Source organism: Pongo abelii, chromosome 15 (assembly GCF_028885655.2).
Source record: "Pongo abelii isolate AG06213 chromosome 15, NHGRI_mPonAbe1-v2.0_pri, whole genome shotgun sequence".
NCBI lineage: Eukaryota > Metazoa > Chordata > Mammalia > Primates > Hominidae > Pongo > Pongo abelii.
The window spans coordinates 107205256-107220086 of record NC_072000.2 but is presented as its reverse complement, the minus strand read 5'-3'; the positions used below and the strand labels follow the sequence as shown (position 1 = coordinate 107220086).

General features: G+C 47.1%; 1 protein-coding gene and 1 non-coding gene across 6 annotated transcripts in view; one reads left to right on the top strand and one right to left on the bottom strand.

The window, feature by feature from the left end:
• The window catches only part of TRAF3 (TNF receptor associated factor 3), a 134260-nt gene extending 119804 nt beyond the window's left edge, over positions 1-14456 (bottom strand). For 4 of the 5 annotated variants that reach the window (XM_024231916.3, XM_024231915.3, XM_024231917.3 and 1 more), the window contains exon 1: positions 14173-14454. The gene's annotated coding sequence lies outside the window, so the exon portion shown is untranslated. Of the gene's footprint in view, positions 1-14172 lie in introns of all 5 variants that reach the window. The other variant, XM_054530915.2, reaches the window with a different exon arrangement.
• LOC112128950 (small nucleolar RNA U13) lies at positions 2318-2418 on the top strand. The gene has a single exon (XR_002911391.2). It is a non-coding gene; the product is annotated as a small nucleolar RNA U13 (small nucleolar RNA).
• Positions 14457-14831: the final 375 nt, after the last annotated feature.

Genomic DNA, 14831 nt, shown 5'->3' with positions numbered 1-14831 from the left:
GAGGTTGCAGTCAGCCATGATTGCACTACTGCACTCCAGCTTGGGTGACAGAGCAAGACCCTGTGTCAAAAAAAAAAACAAAAAACAAAAAAAAAAAAACAGAAAGAAAGAAAGAAAACACAGATAACTTCAAAATCAATGGTGAAAAGCTTCCTCTAAGATCAGGAACAATATGAGGATGCTCACTTTCATCACTCCTCTTCAAAATTGTACTAAATGTCTTAGCCAGAGCAATTAGGCAAGAAAAATAAATAAAAGGCATTCAAATTAGAAAGAAAAGGTAAATTATATATGTAGGTGACATGATTCTGTATAAAGAAATCCCACAGAACCCACAAAATAACTACTAGAGGTAATAAATTCAACAAGGTTGTAGGGCATAAGACCAACATACAAAAATCAGTTGTTTCTATATACCAGCAATGAGCAATACAAAAAGAAAGGTAAGAAAATAATTTCATTTACAATAGAACCCACAAGAATAAAGCACCCAGAAATAAATTTATCCAAAGAGATGAATGATTTGTACACTAACACTACAAAATATTGCTTAAAGAAATTAAAGGAGACATAATTGAATGAAAAGACATCCCAAGTTCAGCTGGGTGCGGTGGCTCACACCTGTAATCCCAGCACTTTGGGAGGCTGAGGTGAGCGGATCACGAGATCAGGAGATTGAGACCATCGTGGCTAACACAGTGAAACCCCATCTCTACGAAAAATACAAAAAATTAGCCGGGCGTGGTGGCAGGTGCCTGTAGTCCCAGCTACTTGGGAGGCTGAGGCAGGAGAATGGTGTGAACCTGGGAGGCGGAGCTTGCAGTGAGCCGAGACTGTGCCACTGCACTCCAGCCTGGGGAACAGAGCGAGACTTCCTCTCAAAAAAAAAAGAAAAGAAAAGACATCCCACGTTCATGGATTGGAAGACAATACTGTTAAGATTGCAACCCCCCAAAGCAATCTACAGAATCAATCCCCTCCCTATTAAAATTCCAATGACCTTTTTTGCAGAAATGAAAAAGGTGACATTCAAATTCATATAAAGTTGCAACTGGCTCCAAATAGTCAAAACAATATAGAAAATGAAAAAGTTGGGAGACTCATACTTCCCAAACTTACTACTTCAAAACTTACTAAAAAGCTTCAGTAATCAAAACAGTGTGTGATATGGTTTGGCTGTGTCCCCATCCAAATCTCATACTGAATTGTAGCTCATATAATCCCCACGTGTTATGGTAAGGAACCGGGGGGAGGTAATTGAATCATGGGGGTGCTGTTCTCGTGACAGTAAGTCTCACAAGATCTGATGGTTTTATAAAGCACAGTTCCTCTGCACAGACTCTCTTGCCTGCTGCCATGTAAGACATACCTTTGCTCCTTCTTTGCCTTTCACCATGATTGTGAGGCCTCCCCAGCCATGTGAAACAATGAGTCCATTAAACCTCTTTTTCTTTATAAATTACCCTGTCTTGGGTATGTCTTTATTAGCAGCATGAGAACAGACTAATATAGTGCGGTACTGATGTAACAGACTTACAGAGCAACAGAATAGAACTGAGAGTCCAGAAATAAATGCAAACATCTACGGCCAATTTATTTTTAACAAGGGTGCCAAGACGATTCAATAGGGAAAGAATAGTGTTTTCAATAAATGGTGCTGAGAAAACTAAATAAGAACACACAAAAGAATGAATTGGGACTCCTATCTCATTCCATATACAAAAATTAACTGAAATGGATCAAAAACCTAAAGGTAAAAACTAAAACAATAAAACTCAGAAGAGACTGAGTGCAGTGGCTCACACCTATAATCCCAACACTTTGGGAGGGTGAGGCGGGTGAATCACTTGAGGCCAGGAGGTCTAGACCAGCCTGGGCAACATGGCAAAACCCCATCTCTACTAAAAATACAAAAATTAGCCAGGCATGGTGGTGTGTGCCTGTAGTCCCAGTTACTCAGGAGGCTGAGGCATGAGAACTGCTGGAACCCAGGAGGTGGAGATTGCAGTGAACCAAGATCATGCCACTGCACCACTGCACTCCAGCCTGGGCAACAGAAGGAGACTCGGTCTCAAAAAAAGAAAAAAAAAAAAAAGTTTAACATTCAGAATATATAAAGAACTCAACAAACATTGTCTTCCCTCCAAAAATATACAAATGGCCAAGAGTCACATGAAAAGACATTCAATATCTTTGCTCATCAAGAAAATACAAACCCAAACCACAATGAGATACCACTTTACACTAACTAGCTTTAATCAAAAATATATACATACATACACATATACAACACACACACACACACATATATATATATATCCTTTTGTAGTTCATAAGTGTGATTGGGTATTCAAATGAAGGTGTGAGAGGTGCCACTCTGAAACCTCGCTATGACGTTGGCACATTACCCATATGACAAGAAAACAAAACAAAACAAAATAAATTTAGCAAAGATGTCCTGAAATTGGAACACTGCTGGTGGGAATAAGTTAACCACAATATTACCATATGACCAGCAATTCAACTCCTAGGTATATACCCAAGTGAAATAAAAACATACCTACACAGAAACTTGTACACAAATGTTTATAGCAGCATTGCTCTTAATAGTCAGTGAAAATAATCCAAATGCCCATGAACAAATGAATAGACAGATTGTGGCATATATGTACATACAATGGATTATGATTCAGCAATAAAAAGGAACAAATACTGGCACATGCTACAATTTGGATGTACCTCAAAAACATCACTGCACCTTTCACGCTAAGTGAAAGCAGCCAGACACAAAAGACAAGTTATATGATTCCTAGATGCTGTATTTAAAATAGGCAAATCCACAGAGACCAAAAGCAGATTAGAGGTTATCAAAGGATGGGAGGATTGGGGAATGGGAGTGATTACTTAATGGGTAAAGGGGGATGAAAAGTTGTTTTTCTTTTTTAAGAGATAGGTTCTCCATCTGTCCTCCAGGCTGGAGTGCAGTGGTGTGATCACAGCTCACTGCAGCCTCGAATTCCTGGGCTCAAGCGATCCTCCTGCCTCAGCCTCTGGAGTGGGTGGGACTACATACAGGCTCAAGCCACTATGCCCAGTTGTTTTTTTTTTTTTTTTCTTTGAGATGGAGTCTTGCTCTGTCTCCCAGGCTGGAATGCAGTGGCATGATCTCAGCTCACTGCAACTTTTGCCTCCTGGGTTCAAGTGATTCTCCTGCCTCAGCCTCCCGAGTAGCTGGGACTAGAGGCACGCGCCACCATGCCCAGCTAATTTTTCTATTTTTAGTAGAGATGGGGTTTCACCATGTTGGCCAGGATGGTCTTGATCTCTTGACCTCGTGATCTGCCCGCCTCAGCCTCCCAAAGTGCTGGGATTACAGGTGTGAGCCACCACACCCAGCCAAGCTAATTCTTTATTTTTGTTGAGATGGAGTCTTCCTCTGTTGCCCAGGCTGGTCTCAAACTACTGGACTCAAGTGATCCTCCCACCCCAGCCTCCCAAAATGCTGAAATTACAGGTGCGGGCTACCATGCCTGGCCTGATTTTTAAACTAGAGAGAGCTGGTGGTTGCAGAACATTGTGAATACACTAAATACGGCTGAGCTGCACACTTAAAATGCTTAATTGTATGTTATGTGAATTTTGCCTCAATAAAATATTGGGCTATAATTTATAGGTTCATTTATGCAAATACTTGAGAACCTACCATATGCCAGGCACACTCCTAGTACACAGGTTAAGGTAATAGAAATACATTCTCTGCAGGCCAGGCATGGGGGCTCACACCTGTAATTCCAGCACTTTGGGAGGCTGAGGCGGGCAGATCCCTTGGGCGCAGGAGTTCGAGACCAGCCTGGCCAACAATGGTGAAACCTCGCCTCTACTAAAAAAATACAAAAATTAGCCAGGTGGAGTGGCGCATACCTGTAATTCCAGGTACTCGGGACGCTAAGGCATGAGAATGGCTTGAACCTGAGATGCAGAGGTTGCAGTGAGCCAAAACCATTTTCTGCTATGGAAAAAAAAAAAAAGCAAGGCAAGTGACCAGAGCAACAGCATGGGCTATTTAATTAGGGTGTTCAGAAGACCCCTTTGAAGAGGTAAAATGTGAACAGAGACCTGAATAAATCGAAGTTTTGTTGTTGTTGTTGTTTGAGACAGTCTCACTGTCACCCAGGCTGCAGTGCAGTAGCACCATCTTGGCTCACTTCAACCTCCACCTCCCAAATTCAAGTGATTCTCCTGCCTTAGCCTCCCAAGTTGCTGGGACTACAGGCCCATGCCACCACACCCAGCTAATGTTTTTTTTTTTTTTTTTTTGGTTTAGTAGAGATGGGGTTTTACCATGTTGCCCAGGCTGGTCTCAAACTCCTGACCTCAAGTGATCCACCCACCTCAGCCACACAAAGTCTTGGGATTACAGGCGTGAGCCACCACGCCCAGCTCAAATTGAAGAATATTATTATTGCTAAATAACAGAAAAAAAAGTGCTAAAATATGAATTTAAATATATAAAAATTCATATGTTAAAACTGCTTTTAAAAAGGGGAGATATCTATAGATGTTCCTTTTGTTCAAATATACTGTGATTCCAGTTTCCAGACATTTTACCCTTTTTATAAATAATTTATTTGCAGTCTAATAATGTCCTTCTCCTCCCACCGGTGTTTCTTCCAGGGACAGGCCATACTTCCAAGACAGCCTGTCATCCACATTGCTAATAAGTCATTCCCTTTATGAAACCACTCAGGAAAGGAAAGGGGAAGAGAAATGATTACTTCTGAAATATTAGGTTCTTATATTCTCTCACATGCTCCGATTTTTCTTGTTCTTGTTTTGAGACAAGGATCTCATTGAGTCACCCAGGCTAAAGTGCGGAAGTATGGTGACAGAGTAACACCTCACTGCAGCCTCGACCTCCTGGGCTCAAGCAATCCTCCTGCATCAGCCTCCTGAGTAGTTAGATGGGACTACAGGAGCACGCCACCACGCCCAGCTAATTTTTAAATTTTTTGTAGAGACAAGGTCTTATAACACTATGTTGCCCAGGTTGGTTGAGAACTCCTGGATTCAAGCGATTCCCCTGCCTCATCCTCTCAAAGTGCTGGGACTATAGGTATGAGCCACTGCACCTGGCACAGGCTCGTTTTTTTAGACAGTTTTACTCTTGTTGCCCAGGCTGGAGTGCAATGGCACGATCCTGGCTCACTGCAACCTCTGCCTCCTGGGTTCAAGCAATTATCCTGTTTCAACATCCCAAGTAGCTGGAATTACAGGCATGTGCCGCCACGCCCAGCTAATTTTGTATTTTTAGGTGAGATGGGGTTTCACTATGTTGTTCAGGCTGGTCTCGAACTCATGACCTCAGGTGATCCACCCACCTCGGCCTCCCAATGTACTGGGATTACAAGCATGAACCTTCACGCCCAGCCCAGGCTCACTTTTAAGTCTCACAATTACTTTTTTATTATGGTAAAATACACATAAAGTTTATCATCGTAATCATTTTAAGTGTATAGTCCAGTGGTATTAAATACATTCATAATGTTGTGCGGCCATCACCACCATCCATCTCCAGAGGGAGAATTTAGGGTTCAGAGGCTTTTCTATGTGACTGTGAACTCTACAGTTACCTTTGCATAGATGAGAAAACTGAGGCTTAAAAAGGAAGAGTAATTTAACAGCATAGTTAGCTGAAGGACAGACCAGAATTCAAAGCAGGTCTGATTCCTTCCATACATAAACTGGTCTCCTTTTTACTGTGTACATCATAGACCAGACTGCAGAAATACAAAGAATGAAGTGAGCCAACCCTTGAGATGCTTGTTGTCTCAACCCTAGAGACCTATCCCAGATGCACAGAAATATCCTTCAACCTGGAGAAGGCAGGGAAGGCTCTCACGCCACCACCTCCACCCTACAAGGGCCAACTTAGGTCTAAGAACAAAGAAATGTACCCTCTGTCATCCCAAGGACCTGACCTAGTGGCCTCAGTGTCTGGCTGCATTCCGTTATTCACAGCCCTTCCTGGAGCAGGTAGAGATGGCCATGAAACAAGCCCCTACATCTCTGCTCAGCCACCACTGACCCCTCCTGGTTGCATGTTCAAAACCTTGACAGTGGTTCTCACAGAAGAGCTAAAGTATTCTCCAAAATAGCCAAACATCATTTCCCTGCTAACAGTGGTGAGGGCTTCCATGCCTTTAACTCATATTTCCAGAGGTAATCTGTAGTTATAATTAAATTCAAGATGAATAGGTACTAGGCTGTAACCATTATGCTCTCTGCAGAGTGACCAGGCCTTGGGGACTTGTTCATCACTAACAAGCTAATGTTTGTAAAACCCTGTAAGACACAATGACTAAATACTATCATTATTACTAGACTACCAGTTTAAATGTAAATTAAGAGAGAAATGGGAAAGAAAACACATTAGCAAATCAGGTTAGGGACTGCTACTCAGCAAGCTGTAAGAAGCATCTGAGCCACTGCGTAAAGAACCTCCCAACCAAATGTGTCAAAGGAGAGTGAATACGAGGAGGCTGCTGTAAGAAAGGAACTTACGCCAGAGATGGAATGCAGTGCAGCCTAGAATAACCAGCCATATAGGCAAAACAGATGTTGGATGTAAGGGAAAGGCTGTATGAAAAATACACAATTTTTTAAAAAGCATTCTACAGCAGCAAAACTAAGTCTACTCTGAAAGCAAAACTAAGAAGTTTAGAATCTGAAGAAAGTCTAAAACTGCACTGTGATTCAGCTGCGGTGAAACCATGAACTCTAGGGTCCAACAGGCCTGTTGCTCTTCCTTTTCCTCATCTGCAAAATGGGGAGAATTCCTACCTCAGAAGTTAGGCTGTCACAAAGGCAGCACCCAGAAGTGGCCGGGTCCCTTTTCCTGTACCCTCTCCCTGAAGGTCAGCCACAGGAGAACCCCTTCCGACTCATGGGCCCTCTGCCAGGTGACTCCCTGCCTGCCCAGGCTTCCCCACTCCTGCTGCTAGCTTCCCTAGGAGTTACCTCCTTGGGAAACGCCTCCTCCTAACCCAGGTCGAAACTGCACAGCACCTCCACAATGCACCAGAGCCTCTGTTCCACTGTTGTGGCACCTACCACATGGTGCCATAATGAAATTATTCTTCTGGCTCATTGATCACATGGAAGCTCCTTGAAGACAGAGATCAGACGGCATCCTGTCTGACTTTTTAGCTTTGGCAATGAGTATAGCCCCTAGCATTTAGAAAGTTCTCAAAAAAAGTGTGGGTGATTCAATAATTCTCAATTAACCCTAGCTGGAATCAGAAGCCAAGCATCAGAGGGGCCCAGTACCTCACGTCTGTAATCCCAGCACTTTGGGAGGCCGAGGCAGGCAGATCACCTGAAGTCAGGAGTTCAAGACCAGCCTGGCCAACGTGGTGAAACCCTGTTTCTACTATAAATACAAAAATTAGCCAGGCGAGGTGGCGGGTGCCTGTAATCCCAGCTACTCAGGAGGCTGGGGCAGGAGAATAGCTTGAACCCGGGGTGCAGAGGTTGCAATGAGTCGAGATCGTGCCACTGCACTCCAGCCTGGGCAAGAGCAAAACTCCACCTCAGGGGAAAAAAAAAAAAAAAAAAAAAAAGCCAAGCATCTTCCTAGGAGCAAACGTTGGGAACATGAAAAATGCAGGGAAAAACCTACCGTGGGTGAAGAGCCCTTGCTTTGTCATTATTTGCCTTGGGAGAGTTGCTTACCTAAACAATGAGAGCCTCAGCTGCCTCCCACATAAAATAAGAGACCTTAACTAGAAAACTTCTGTGGTCCCTAACTAACAAGATCTGATATTTACATTCTAAGATCTTAACATTCTTACTCTATTACATCTCAATCCCCTAATACTATGAAAATTAACATTTGCACAATGCTTTCCCATCCATCTCACTCATAATAATCAAGTGATGTCCCTGGTGCTAGTAGCCTCATTTTATAGATAGGGAAATCAATTCAGCGGGGCCAAGCAGCCTGCCCAAGGTCATTCTACCACTTAATACAGAGGGCAGACTGGAATTCAGATCCTCAAAGTTGGTATCCTCCACCATGCCACACTTCTCCAGCTGTGGGGTGGACAGCTCCAGGGATACACAGTGGGATTCCAGAAACACAATACATCTTTGGAGAATCAACAGTTTTAAAAGATTTAGGGAACGAGGTAAGTTTATATTAAAACAATCCGCCACATTACTGAGTACAATGTAAAATTCGCATTAAATTTTAAGATAAAACTTAATGGGTATACCAAACCCCCTCCCACTAAGGGGAAAGTCACACAGAAAAGCCTCTGAAACCTAAACTCTTAATTCACCCTATAATAAGGTTTCAAATAGCAGGTTTAATTTCCAGCATAAAGTTATAATTTCTGGGAATTACTGGACATGAAAGAGCTCAAGAGAACTAGTTTTCCTGTTCTTCCAGCTTTTAAGTCATTAAAAGCATCCAAGAAAATTACATTGTCAAATGAAACTTTCCACCAAAGAACCCCCCCAATGCAACAAATCCTGGAGCTAAGCATTACCAGAATGGGTGGATGGAAGCCTGACCTCCAGGAACACACAGTTAAAGGAGGCAGCTACAAGGCACACCCAAGTGCCGACACACATTCTAAACACATGGAACCACTGTGGGCATCTGTCACATCCCTCCTGTCTCCCCAGCTTGCAGAATCTGGACACAAACACTGACCCAGAGCTTACCATGTTCCTGGCCCTGGCGGAAGGAGGGAAGGCCGAACAAGCAACTCATTACCTTGTGTACGCAGGCCTCCTAACGGGCATTAACCTTCCAGAACACAAAATTAATCTCAGAAAACCTTCATTACAATTTTCATGACTCCTAGAGATTCACATTTCACCACTTTGATGCTACTGTTGCCTTACAGATTATATTACCCTACTTGGTTAATCAATTTAGCTTTTCTTTCCACTTAAAGAAATCAAGTTTCCAATAAATACGCTTTTGGGTTCTGCCACAGAATCAGTGTTTCAACTGGAAAAGAAATCAGAATGTCAAAGCAGCAGATCCTCATATCTTTCTTGATAGAATGGCCTCATGAGAAGTTACCACCAAATAGCCTCCATTTAATTTTTTTTTTTTAATGCTCGAAATCAGCATGGAACAAATCCTAGTAAAAAAGTAAATTGTGAAATGAAATGTAGGGCCCGAATTTTTCAGTTCTTGAGAATTAAGGAGACTTAGGTCATTTAAACATGGATGACAGAGGAGTAGGTTGGGGAAAAGACTTTTTTTTAATTTTAGAGCCAAGACAGGGTGCGGTGGCTCACGCCTGTAATCCCAGCACTTTGGGAGGCTGAGATGGGTGGATCACTTGAGGTCAGGAGTTTGAGACCAGCTTGGCCAACAGGGTGAAACCCACTCTCTACTAAAAATACAAAATTAGCCGGGCATGGGGGCAGGCACCTGTAGTCCCAGCTACTTAGGAGGCTAAGGCAGGAGAATCGCTTGAGCCCAGGAGGCAGAGGCTGCAGTGAGCCAAGACTGCACCACTGCACTCCAGCCTGGGCAACAGAGCAAGACTCCATCTCAAAAAAACAAATAGGCCGAGTGTGGTGGCCCATACCTGTAGTCCCAGCACTTTGGGAGGCTGAGGTGGGTGGATCACCTGAGGTCAGGAGTTCAAAACCAGCCTGGCCAACATGGCGAAACCCTGTCTCTACTAAAAAATACAAAAATCATCTGGGAAGGCTGGGCACAGTGGCTCACGCCTGTAATCCCAGCACTTTGGGAGGCCGAGGCAGGTGGATCACTTGACGTCTGGAGTTTGAGACCAGCCTGGCCAAGATGGTGAAACCCCATCTCTACTAAAAATACAAAAATTAGCCAGGTATGGTGGCACACACCTGTGGTCCCCAGCTACTCAGGAGGCTGAGGCAGGAGAATCGCCTGAATCCAGGAGGTGGAGGTTGCAGTGAGCCGAGATCGCGCCACTGCACTTCAGTCTGGGTGACAGAGTGAGACTCTGTCTCAAAAAAAACAAAAAAGCCAAGCGTGGTGGCAGGCGCCTGTAATCCCAGTTACTCGGGAGGCTGAGGTAGGAGACTCATTTGAACCCAGGAGGCGGAGGTTGCAGCGAGCCGAGATTAGGCCACTGTACTCCAGCCTGGGTATTTATATTTATATTGTTTCAAATAAAACAAAATAAATAAATAAATTTATTTTAGAGCCAGGGATCTCACTGTGTTACCCAGACTAGAATGATCCTCCCACTTCATCCTCTGGAGTAACTGGGACCACAGGTGCGCATGCCAGGCTAGGAAGGGGCTTTTTAACATTTACACCCCTTCCCCTGCCACTTTTGAGACTTTCAACCTGCAATGAAAAATGGTAGGGACAGCAAAGTGGTGCCACCCAGGTTAGGGTCCGCTGCTCTGTTCCCCTCCACAGACCATGCCCCTCACAGTACAGTATGCGTGACCCACATGAGCTCCCAGTCACAAAAGGCCCTGGCAAGAGCCAAAGGCCAGCACATGCAACTTCCCAACTGGAAACCCAATGACCAGCAGCACGGCCAGCACTGCATCTACTGGCAAGGAGTGACAGGATGGCAAGCTGTCAGATCCCATCTTACCAAAACAAAGTTGGAGGGGGCCCTGTAAGAGGGGCCAGATGGCCCCACTATACCAGAGCTTTCCTGACACCGGGCCTCAACTCAACGCCGCTTCCCAGAAGACTTACCCAACTACCTCAGCCAACCAAGAGCTTTCTCTTTCCCTTATGGTGGATTCCCACCACACTTCCAGAATTCTACACAATCCACTAATTCATTTCATCCTACATTTTGACTTTCTGGTTTCTTCCTGGTGGGAGAAAGTATTCTCCGCCGAGTGGTTAGCACCCTGAGGGCAGGATGGTAGATCTGCATTTTTCCTTATCCTTCCTGCCACAAGCTCCTGTCCTGGTCTGTCTCAGTCAAGTATCTGTTGGTTTCTGGCATGTCCCCTCACTGTGCACAGGGGCTAAGATGGCCTATATCCCTGTAGATCACACCCTAGCAGACGGGTGCTGTGTCTCACTCTTCCCAGCACGGTAACCAGAACATTATGAGAACTCAGGGCACATTAACTGAACATTAATTAAATGAGAAAAAGACTCCCAAGTCCCAATTAACGATCCACTTATCTCGAGGAATACAGAATGCAGCATCGATTCCAACCTGATTCCTAAAGTTGATAGAAACCAACAGGCATCAGCATTTATGACATCCCACTACCTGCCAGCCTACTCCAAATCATCTGTACTGGCCGACAATAAGCTTCACCGAAAGAAAAAAAAAAAAAAAAGGTATTATCCTTAATAGTAAAAAACTCTGCCTTCTCCCTAGGGTGGTCTGTCTCCCCACCCCCTTTCCTGGAATAGTGTTGTGCAGAACTTAGTCAATAAAGGCTTTCTCAAATGAGAAAGCCATTTTGTATTTTAATTATGAATAATAAATTTTACACAAGCACACATAACATTTTCTCAGTTTTTTTTTTTCTTTTCTGTTTAAAACTGCATTTTCTTCTATTTCCATTCGCGTCTTTGGGACCTAAAGCCTGCTGAGGTGGTGCAAACCACATGGCACCTATCCCCTGTACCTCTCTCGGGCGTCTGGGCCTCCCTCATTCTGGCTTCATCACTCCTGCTCAAAGCAAGTCTAAGCATCATCTCCACAATCAGACCTCGGCTGCCTCTCTCTGGTAGCCTTCCAAATCCTCTGGCCTCACCACCTCCTTTCTCACTCTTCCCACTTTCTCTGTATCTGAAGTCAGTTATTATGACTCCTCCATGCAAAAAAAGAACACCAAGTGACTTTTCTTCCTCCAAGAACACTCGCAAAGCAGCAGCAAGGGGTCCTGATTCCATGGAGTGGACCCTGAGGGCCTTGGCCACGAGACGTCGCCTCTGCTAAGTTAACAGTTCTTTAAACTGACCACTGCGAGGAAATTCAGCTATTGCATAATACTTGATAGGTTAGATCACTTGCTGTTTGGAGAGTCTTGCTATATGAAGATGAGAAAATAGAGCTGGGCAAATTTAACGCAATTTCCTTTGTTTGCTTGAGCTAGCTCAGACTTGCAACGCCACAGTGGCAGTTTTATCTTTCTTAAAGTACAGCTTTAACATCATAAAAAAGGATTTTAAGGGAGTGATCAATCATTCTCATCTAACCTGACAATATCATTAGCATACGTATCCTGACAATACCCTAGAAAGGTCCTTCTTGAGTTGCACAGTGAAAAATTAAAGGGATTCTTGCAGGAGTATTTAGAGAATCAGAATCCGCAACGCAAGCTCAGATATCTCAGTTAAATGAAGGACTTTCTTCAAGGCACAAACAAGAGTAGGGACATTTTGATGGTATTAACAGAAACAACTGGCCACTGTTACTGCCTGTTTCCAGTGAAATGTCTTTACAGCCTCTCACTGAGTGAAGCCATCTTATTAATTCCAAAAGAAGGGACAGCATCCAAGGAAAATAATTAGTCTTCTTTCCCCTAGCAGAGAAATTCACATGAATGTCTCAAAAAAAAAAAAAAAAAAAAAAAAAAGCTGGAATTCTCCCTGGCCAGCTCTCTCTCCTTTCCTGGCTTCTGCATTGACAGCTGGAACAGATGGCGTCTGGGTGAGACACCTTACATCTTAACCCTTATCCATGATAAGGTCTGATTTTCACCAGCGATGCTGGAATCCAAGGTCTGTCAGGGTTTCCGTCATGAGCACCCACTCACAGGATTTCCAGTCCCATGTGATATTTTCCAGTTTTCATATCGATAAGGCTTATCTTGTTTTGGCCAAAGAATTTTCATCTTTAGACTAATTCTTAACATTTACATTGTCACAACGCGGCGAAAAGGTACACATTTCCTCTCATTTGAGAAAAGAACGCTGTACACTATTTTGCCAGACATCCTACATGTGATGCAGTCTTTTCACAGGCCATTTTCAAAGACGTAAGAGACAAGAGAAGATCTCAGGACGAACTGATGGTCCACTTGGCCATTCCCTACAGTAAGAATTTTATAGACACATACAGGGTAACAGCAAACATTTCCAAACGCTCCGGCAGTGTGTAGTCGCAGCAAATGCTAGGAAAAAAAATAAATAATGGCTCCTCTTCAGTTGTATGCTGTGAATGTAAATTAAGAAGCCGCTACAACGCTCGACATAACCTTTCTGACGCCACAAAAATGAATGAATTATATCCATACACACACACAGGCACACACACACCACGCATCACGCATCACATGTCATTCTGAAGACTGATTCTGAGTTTAATTCGAAAAATGTGAAATACAACTGGTCCCGTCAATGGCTCGTAATCTGAAGGTTTCTTGGATTTCCAAGCACGTCCATAACACCTCATCCGTTTCCAGTTCGTTACTGTTTCCAATCGAAGAGAGAGAATTTTCCACACAGAATTCTCTCCTCGGGTCCAAATACTAGACCGAAGTCCCCACACGGAGCTGGCTGGCGGCGTGGAAACGGCCAGCCCGCCGAGAGCCGCCTGGCGCCCGCGGGGAAGACGCAGAGCCAGCGGCCCGGAGCCGCCCGGTGCCCCGGGAGTCGCCGGCCCTCGGCGGCCGCGCGAGGAGCATTCGCGCCCTCTGCCCATGCCCGGACCCCCGCGCCGCCCGCCAAGCGGTCGGAGGCGCCTCTGAGGCGGAATGACTCAGGACTAACTTTCCAATAACGCCCGGGCCCCCCCGGCCGGCCCGGGCAGCGCGCTCGGCCACGCAGCCCCTGAGCCGCCCGTCCCCCCGCGTGAAACCCGCGGCGCCACGGGGTGCCGGGTCCTCAACGCCCGCGGGGGTCACGGCCGTGGCGAGGCCTGCGCGCCCCGTTTCCTGAAAAGCTGCGGGCGCCCCAGCCCCCTCGGGCCCGGAGCCCGGCCTCCGGGACAAAGTTTGCCGAAGTTGAGGCGTCCGGGGGCGGGAGGCAGCCCGGCTGGGGCGCGGGGCCAGGCTGAAGCCGCGCCCCGCCGTCGCCGCCGGGACGGGCCAGGCCTGCGCAGCGCCGGGCCCGCGCCGGGCAGCCCCGAGGCCCCCGGGCCCCGCCGCCCAGGGCGCGGGATGGAGGCGACGAGGATGGAGGCGCCCGGCCGCGCGCCGGAGGCCCGCCCGCTCGCCGCGGCCCCTTACCTCGCGGTCCGTCGCCGCTCGGCCGGCTCAGGGGCGCCGGGCGCGTCCTCCGCCGCGGTCCGCAGCGTTCTGCTCCCCGGGCTGCCCCATGGCGGGGGGCGGGGAAGAGCCGGCGGCCGCCGCGGCTGCCGCCGGCTGGAAAGTCCCGGCTGGGCTGCAACTCCGGCTCGCGCACGCGGCGGCCGCGCCGCGCTCCCTCGCTCCCTCGCTCCCTCACGCAGCCCCGCGCAGGCACTTCCTCTCGCGCGCTGGAAATCCCCGGCGCGCTCGCCGCCCCGCCCCCGCCGCCCGCGCGCGTGGGAGCGGCAGGAGCCCGCGAGCGACGCCGGCCCCACGCGCCCGCCGGCCACCGCGCGCGCCCGCGACCCGTTGCTAAGGGCCCTAGCGCCCGGCGGCCGCCCGCCCGGCCTTAGCAACGGCGGCGCCGCGGCGCGGGGCGGGGACGGCCCCGGGCGCCCCCCGCCTCCCTCCCGTCCCCGCCGCGCGCCCCGCGGGCCTCCTCGCTCTGCGCCGCCCCCGCCGCCCCCGCCGCCGCGCGTCCCCGCGTCCCCGCCTTTCCGGGTCAAAAAGCCACGCAGGCCGCGTGGGGGCCGAGAAGTGCTGGCGCCGCTCCTCCCCGCGGCTACCTCGCCCGCGCCCCCCACGCCGGCATACGCAGC